This window comes from Psammomys obesus, unplaced genomic scaffold (genome assembly GCF_907164565.1).
Source record: "Psammomys obesus unplaced genomic scaffold, mPsaObe1.curated_primary_1811, whole genome shotgun sequence".
Lineage (NCBI taxonomy): Eukaryota > Metazoa > Chordata > Mammalia > Rodentia > Muridae > Psammomys > Psammomys obesus.
The window spans coordinates 23738547-23746953 of NW_026596034.1; the positions used below are offsets into that span (position 1 = coordinate 23738547).

The window sequence follows — 8407 nt, forward strand, 5'->3', positions numbered from 1 at the left end:
CTAAGTTGCACTCAGAAAGCTGAGGCAGGAGGATCAGGAGTTCAAAATCACCTTCTATTAATAAGTTTAAGGTCGGCCTGGGCTGTATGGGACCCTTAAAAAAACTAAAAGAAAAGGTTGGGTGTGGTTGTTCATACAGATTATGCTTGAGATGCTGCCACTGTCAAGTGTCAGGCAGGAGGATCACTGCAGCCACCGTGGGATAAACAGTGACTTCCAGGTTAGCTGGGCTTAGGGCAAGACCCTGACTTTAAAAATAGAAGTAGCTGAGTAGTGGCGGCGGTACCTGCCTTTAATCCCAGGGCTCGGGGGGCAGGCAGCTCTCTGTGAGTTTGAGGGCAGCTTATGTACAGAGTTCTAGGATAGCCAAAGCTACACAGAGAAACCGTGTCTTTAAACACAAAAACAAAACAAACAAATAAATAAAGAAAACCTGAGCATGGTGGTGCTCACCTTTATTCTCAGCATTTAGGAAGAAGAGGCCAGCTCAAGGCCAGTCTGGTCTACATGGTGAGGTAGAGAGCCAGAGCTACATAATGAGACACTGTCTTAACAAGACAAAACAAAACAACCACAAGATTAAGACATGGTGCTGCAATCTCAATCCCAATACTTTGAAGGCAGAGGCTGGAGGGCCACCTCAAATTTTAAGCCTGACAGACAATGAGTTCCAGACTAGCCAGGGCGAGAGTGAGATCATGCCTTTAATAATAATAATAATAATAATAATAATAATAATAATAATAATAATACAAAGCAGCAGCAGCAGCAGCAGCAGCTGAACTGGAGAGATGGCTCAGCTGTTAAGAGCACTGGCTGCTCTTTCAAAGGACTTGAGAGTTCCCAGATGGCAGCTCATGATAGCCTTTAACTCCAGTTCCTAGGGGATCCGATACTCTCTTCTGGCCTCCAAATGTGCATCAGGGCCCAGACCTTAGTACAACTGACTCCATGATGGGAGAACCTTTCAGGCCTAAGACTTAGCACATGGACAGCACCATCGGCCAAAAGGAAGACGAAGACCTAATCCATCAAAGTCTATGGAAAAGTCCTGGGAAAGTCTGTAAACGTACTAACTTTGCTTTTTGGCTTCTGTGGTTTTGCTTCTGGCTTCCTGTTCTTGTTAACTGAAGAATCTCAACCCAGAACATGGCTTCTGTGCTTAAATGCTCACCCTGAGGAAGGCTCAGAGCCTGGCTACACACTGGGGTCTCAAGCACTGGGTAGAGTCACCAGATGGCTAGTAAGATTTCTTTTGTTGTTTCCTGTTTCCTGTTTGAAACAGGGTTTTTCTGTGTAGCCTTGGCTATCCTAGACCAGGCTCGCTTAGAACTCACAGAGATTTGCCTGCCTCTGCCCAGAGTGCTGGGATCACAGGTGTGCACCATGGCGCCGGCTTGACTGTCTATAGGCTCAAATGTACAACTGCACAGTCTTCTCTGTTGAGTACCCCACACCCTTTGTGGGGGTCCCACTGAGATCCCTGGAGACCATACCTCAAGACACTGGGGGGTCTCAGAGCTCCTAGGAATGGGGTGAGTGTGCTGGTCAAGGAACTCCTAGGGAGGGCACAGGTCCCCAAGTCTCCCTTTGATCATTCTCTGCCTAATGCCTCCTAGGAATTTAACACTTCCACCCAAAAATAAACAAATTAGAGCATCACCTGGTCTGTCACCTCTGGATATAAGTCTGGTTAAGATGCCTTCTGTTTGGACACATGGGAAAGGTTCGATGTGGCTGTTGAACTAATGTCCAGGAACCAAGTAAGACATTACGGGATTCCCTTGTCTGCTCAGGCTGTCTTTACTCTGTGTGTGTTATCTTTCTGTGTGTTTCTATCAGTCCTGTTTCCCTGTATCGACCAGTGGCTTTTTCTGATGTGAGAATCCCCTGGCTTAAGACCTGTGCCCCTCCTGTTGGGGACCCAAATCCTCTTGATTCTGCCAGGTCACCCAGAGAGACAAAACAAAAACAAGACAAGACAAACCAAACCGAGCCCCCCACCTAGCCTTGTGGAGCAGGAGTGCTTGCTTGTTTTGCTGCTCACCAGGTGGGGAGGTGAGGAGGGGCAGGCCTCTCATCCTGGGCCCCTACCATCTAAGCAGAGTGTACACAAGAAGGGGAGATGTTTCCCCCAGCTGAGCAGTCCCTCCTTTCCATGCCTGCTCTAAGCAGCCCCTGTGAAAGGGAAAGTCCCCCTGGGCTGATCCTGAAGGAAAAGAGAAGGTCCCACTGCTTCTCTTTCATGATTTATGTCTCCTTTTGAACTGAAGATCCATATAATTGAGAACCCACCATTCTCTGAAAAAAGAAAAACTGCCCCTGAGATGGGCAGGGAGATTGCTGCCAGACAACACAGCCTGGGCAGAATGGAGTTACCTTCTGTCCAACACTGACCAAGAAAACATAATTTTTTTTCCATAGGTCCTTTTTAGAATGATTAAAGACAGATGCTAAAACGATTTCCTTTGTCACCCAGTCAGCTCCAGATATTTTAAAAGTATGAGTAGGTCCCAGTTGCTGGATGTAGCTCAAAAGGTGATTAAGGACAGAGAACTGGATGGGATAGGACCTTTTGCATAAACTGAAAGCCCCCTTCACCTTCTCTGATGATGGGACGCAGAATTAGATACCCAGCAAAATTTTGGCGTCTTGGCCTCTGTCAGAAGAATATCTCCTAGCTGAATGTTTTGCCTCCAATCAAAAGATCCAGTTGGACTATCTCTCAGCTTGACAACAAAGAGTCCCTGGGGGTACAGGGAGAATCCAAACCCCCAGGACTGGCCCAACCCCAAGCGCCTATAATTAATTGTTCAACTAACCAGTTCACCTGCCTCCATGCAGATTAAATAATACCCAGTGAGCCTAGAAATAAAGGGGAACTGCAGTCTATATTGCCTGGCTTGGAGAGGCGGGCACCCGAGTGGCTGCCAGTCACCCTGGGAAATGTCTCTTCTGTCTATGAAGGAACCTCGGACCTCTGATTCTCGTGAGCCTGATTTTTCCAGAGAAACAGGTGTATGCTGCCTTGGAGCTTAAACATGCATCGTTCAGTCTCCCACTGGCAGAGGTGCGTCAACTCGTCTTTGTTTTAAATAGACGGACCCAGAGGGAGATTACAGTGGGCAGCTCACCTAGACTAGGTTGACCCCCGCCCCCGCGAAGATTTAAAAATTCCCCAACCCTGTTTGATGAGACAATAAATGCTGAACTCCTGCCCTTCTGTCAAAGGTTTCCTGGGAAAATAGATTATAAAAGGCCCCCTGAGGGGGGTCTGTTGCAAGAGCTACAGACCGTAGGCTACAGAAAGAATGTCAGCTAAGAAAGTCAAGCTTTGTAAGTCAGAGGCTCCCTATCTCGGATACCCGATGTGGGGAGGCAAAAGGAGCCTGTCTCAGAGTAGGACTGCCACCATCCTTCAGTTCTAAACTCCAGGAGACTAAGAGACAGGTTTGAGAGTTCCTAGGTACAGCTGTCTCTGGATATCAGACTTTGTGGGAATAGCAAGGTTTCTCTATACTTCAGCACAAAGGAGGTACAGAGCCTCTAGTCTGGGCTCAGACTAAACAAAACTCATTTGAGGCTTTAAAAACAGCTCTGACTTCTGTTCCAGCCCAGCGCTTCCGTACATCTCAAAACCTTCTCACCTGTTTGTCCATGAACCAGAAGACAAAAGAAGCTGTAACTCAAACGTTGGGGCCCTGGAGACCCTGTGACAAACTCTCCAGCATCTAGAGTCTGTATGTAGCCACAGGAGGGCCCACCTAAGAGCTGTGGCAGCTATTGCTGGTCTAATGAAAAGCAAATAAACAAACAAGTTAACTCTGGGTCACGATCTTATAACTCACAGCACCCCATGTGGTTGGGGCCCTCCTCCGAGGAACACCACAATGCTGGCTGTCTAAGGCCCCTGTGGCCCAGTACCAGGCCCTACTCCTGACCCACGCCTGAGTCCAGTTGGAGAAACCCACTGCTATCAATTCAGCTACCCTCTTGCTTGATGATGAAGGTGCTAGTCCATGACTGCCGGGAGAGGAAAGATGAAACTGTGTCTGTGGGAGCTGCAGTAGTTTACTTTCACTGAGATGATGTGGGCCTAAGTCAGATACCTCAGCCTAAAGAGCAGAACGGATTGATTTGATCCAGGCCCTCAGCTGGGGAAAAGGAAAGTCCACAACCATATACATGGACAGTCGCTGTGCTTTTACTGCTGGCATCTCCACGGTATGATCTATTGCAAAAGAGGGCTTCTCACTGCTGGGGGGAAAAAAGGACAATAGAAAATCTTAGCCCTCCCAGAGACTACTCGGCTTCCCATACAAACTGCTGTCCTTCACTTCCAGCTGCTGACCTGGCCGTCTGACAAATGGCCCTAACACCGTGGGGCCTCTTGACTCTATAGTAAAGAAGAAATGGATAGCTCAAACCTATAGGTCCGTGGAGGACCTGTAGAGGGAAAGATCATTCTCCCAGAAACAACTGGCACTGGCCTTCACTAGGCTTCGACTGAGGTTCCCAGAACTTTCTGAGCTGCTCAGACCAAGGTGTGTTATAACTAGACTGGACAGCCTGGCACAAGATGTCTCAGCCAGATGCCACACTTGTGCTCAGTTAATGCAAAAACAGAGATCCCTTACTCAGAAAGGGGTCTGAATGAGAGACCAACACCCTGGTGAACTCTGGGAAAACTGACTTCACTGAGATCGGCCAGGCTGGCCTCAAACTCACAGCAATCTGCCTACTTCTGCCTCCCCGAGGGCTGGGATTACAGGTGCGCGCCACCAGGCCTGGCTTGATAGTTTGTTTTTTTTTTTTAAATACTTTATTTATTTTTATTTTATGTGCATTGACGTTTTACCTGCATGTGTCTGTGTGAGGGTGTTGGATTCCCTGGAACTGGCGCTACAGATGCCATGTGGCTACTAAAAATTGAACCTGGGTCCTCTGGAAGAGCAGTCAGTGTTCTTAACCCCTGAGCCATCTCCCCAGCCCATCCTTTCTAGTTTGTGTAGTTATATACCTTTTTCCAGGTGGGTAGAAGCTTTCTCCACCCAGACTGAAGTTGCTCAAAAACAGTAGGAAAAAGCCCCTCCAGGAACTGATCCCCTGTTTTGGCCTCCCCTTGCAATGGGATCTGACAATGGCCTGACTTTCATAGCCCAAACCTTTCAATTAATAGTGAAAGCTTCAGACCATAGATTGAAAACTTCATTGTGCATAAAGACCTCAGAATTCTGGGCAGGTAAAAAGAATAACATTAAAATAAACCAACAAAGAGCTGGAGAGATGGCCCAGTGGTTAAGAGCTCTGTCTGCTCTTTCAAGAGGTCCTGCGATCAATTCCCAGCAACCATATGGTGACTCACAACCATCTACACCCTCTACTGCCCTCTTCTGGCATGCAGGTGCACCTGCAGATAGAGCATTCAAAATAAATAAATAAATAGATAGATAGATAAATAAATAAATAAATAAATAAATAAAATCTTAAAAAAAAAAAAACTAACACAACTCTCTTAGGTGTCTGGTTGTATGGAGAAAGGAAAGATATGCGATATGGAAGTTTACCTTTTGAGATAGGAATATAAAGTTTACAATTCTATGCATGCCCTGTGGCTGGGCTCCCTAGTTGCCAGGAACAAGGGAGTTTCCACTGTTAAAAATTAGAGTTGTGAATCTGAGTCTTCCTGAAAAAGTCCTTAAGAAAGATTCTGGCCTTTGGGAAACAGGGAAAAACCTGGGGAATCAGGCTCTCTGCCGCAGGAAGGGACTCTGGGGATAGAGTTAATTATTCCTGGCCGGAAATCAGCCAGGAATGCTGGGTAGACGACCAGCCCAGCGACTGACAAAACTGTTACCTGGGGCAGCCCAAATGGTTAAGGGACTCACAATGGATAGGAACTTGTTTAATAGCCAAAACCTTTCATCTAGGAACCTCCCCTTATTCTGATGCCTGCTGTTCTACCTTGTGGGTTAACGCATCTGGACAACAGAAATTTCCTGGGGCTCTGAGCTACCTAGTGGCCATGTACTAACCGTTTGACTAAATTTGCTTCTTCTAATGTTTTCCAAACTAAGTGGACAGGTCGATCAGGGCGTAGAGGTAGTAAACGTTTCCATTTCTGGATTAAAACAACGGTTGGATTCCCTCGCAGAAATGGTCCTATAAAACTGGAGACTTACTTCTCAGGAGATAAAGGACACTATGTACGGCTTTGGCAGAAACTGTTGTTTTTATGCTAATTGATCAAGAGTAATTAGAAAAAAAAATCTTGTTGTGGTTGAGGAAAACCTCAGTAAGACAAGTAGACAAAGACATAAGTCAAATAATACCAGTCTCTGTTTTCTTGGTCCCCTGGCTAACAGTTCTGCTACCAGCACTGGCTGGACCTTTAATCTCATTCTGAGTGGATGAATGATACGGCCCTGCATCTTAAACAATATGGCCAGTTATGTATAAGTTCAGCAAAATTAATGGTACTTAGGACCAACTACATGTTTTTGTTTTGTTTTGTTTTTGTTTTTTGAGACAGGGTTTTTCTGTGTAGGCCTGGCTGTCCTGAAACTTGCTCTGTAGACCAGGCTGGCCTTGAACTCACATAGAATCACCCGCCTCTCTGCCTCCTGAGCACTGGAACTAGAGGAACCACTGCTTGGCCCAATTATACCTCTTTAGAGCAGGATGAGTCCATATTTGACTCATTCACTGAAGTCAGTGGGGAATGTAACAAAGCCCTAGACCTTAGTAGGCCCCCTTAGCACAACTGATGTCATGATGGAAGTACCATGCAGGCCACAAAACTCAGCACATAGACAGTACCACCTGCCAAAACAAAAACAAAGACCTAATTCCATCTAAGTCTATAGTTCTGGGAAACTCTCTAAATGTACAGCTAACTTTGCTTCCTGGCTTCTGTAGTTCTGCTTCTGGCCGTTTCTGTTAACTGAAGTACGTTAATCCAGGGCATGGTTTTTGTGCTTAAAACATCACCCTGAGAAAGGCTTGGTGCTACACTGGGATCCTGAAAACCCAATGTAGTCATAGGCTGGCTTATAAGGATTTTCTATTGGCTTAAATGCACATCGGAGCTGTCTTCTCTGGGAGATATCCTACAATAAAAGCACCAGCCACTCAGGCGGCACACAGAGATACATGCAAGCAAAACATCCATATAATAAAATACTAATAAAAATATAAAATGTCAGCTAACTAAAAACAAACCCGACAAAAAACGAAGGTGTGAATCTGAACTATCAACTGGGAGGTGAATGCCAGCCTAGGTTACGTGAAATCCTGCTTTAATCTGTCTCCTTTCTCATCCCCACCAAAGGCACAAGCTGGAAATCCTAACTGCTCAGAGGCTAATGTAAGGGAATCAGAAGTTCAAGGCCAGTTGGAGCCCTTTAAGCAAGACCTTGCTCCAAATAAAAACCAGAAAGGTAACAAAACGGCTGGGCACATAGGTCAGGACTAGCGCCCTTGACCAGTATGTGTGAGGCCCTAGCTGGGTTCAACCATCAATCCTGCGAAACCCAGAAAGTTTCCGCTGTCCAGGCTGTGGTGAGGCAAGCCTGCAATGCCAGGAATCAGGAGACCGAAGACAGCGTTCCAGGTCAGCCAGGATTACACAGATGCCCTGTTTGCTAATTCATGAGGCTCAGTTTACTCCATACAGGGAGGGAATGGGAAACGGTTCTCCATGGGGACATTTATGAACTCGGGAAAAGTTTTGAAGGGACGTCACGTCGTCCTGTCTCGTGTCTCCCCTCCCCTCCATCTTTCCACTTTTGCTTTTTGGAATAACAGATGCTTTACAGATGCCAATAGTAGTTGGCACAGGCTGCCAGCATTACACGAGTAAGCCCGTGTTCGACCAGCATACCTTTGTGGTGTCAATACATCCCTTGCAAATTTGGGGACATGTTTACAGTTACACGGTTTATCAGACATTCAAATTTAAAGGGAAGCGTACTGTTGTTTTATCCAGCAACCCCTGAAAGATTTGCTGACTTAACTGACCGGATGGTCTTTCCCCACCTGTACCTTGGGGGAAAACAGCTCTACCTGCTTGCAAAGGAATAATTAAAGCCCTTGGTGCCCGGCGAGCCCTCAGTTTACACGCCGGCTCGGGCACAGGAGGCAGAGGTCCTTCCCACTCCGGACTTCGGCGGGTCAAGGGCTCCGCAGTCCCGGGCTAGGTAGTCCGCACCTGCGCGCCCCGGCCAGCCTCTTCCGGGTCAGGTGACCGCGCGCGCTCACGTGACCCGGCCCGAGTGCGGGCGCTGGAAGGCGGAAGTGGAGCGGAGTTAGGCGCCGCTGGTGTGGCCCCGGCAGGTAGGTGGCGCGGGCGCTGGGGGCTTGGTGCCGAGCGGGCGGCGCGGGGCGGCCAGGGGGGGCGGGCGGCGCG

General features: G+C 47.4%; 1 protein-coding gene across 1 annotated transcript in view; it reads left to right on the forward strand.

The window, feature by feature from the left end:
* Positions 1-8251: 8251 nt before the first annotated feature.
* Positions 8252-8407, forward strand: part of Wwp2 (WW domain containing E3 ubiquitin protein ligase 2) — a 121276-nt gene continuing 121120 nt past the window's right edge. The window contains exon 1 of the mRNA XM_055621071.1: positions 8252-8334. The gene's annotated coding sequence lies outside the window, so the exon portion shown is untranslated. The remainder of the gene's footprint in view (positions 8335-8407) is intronic.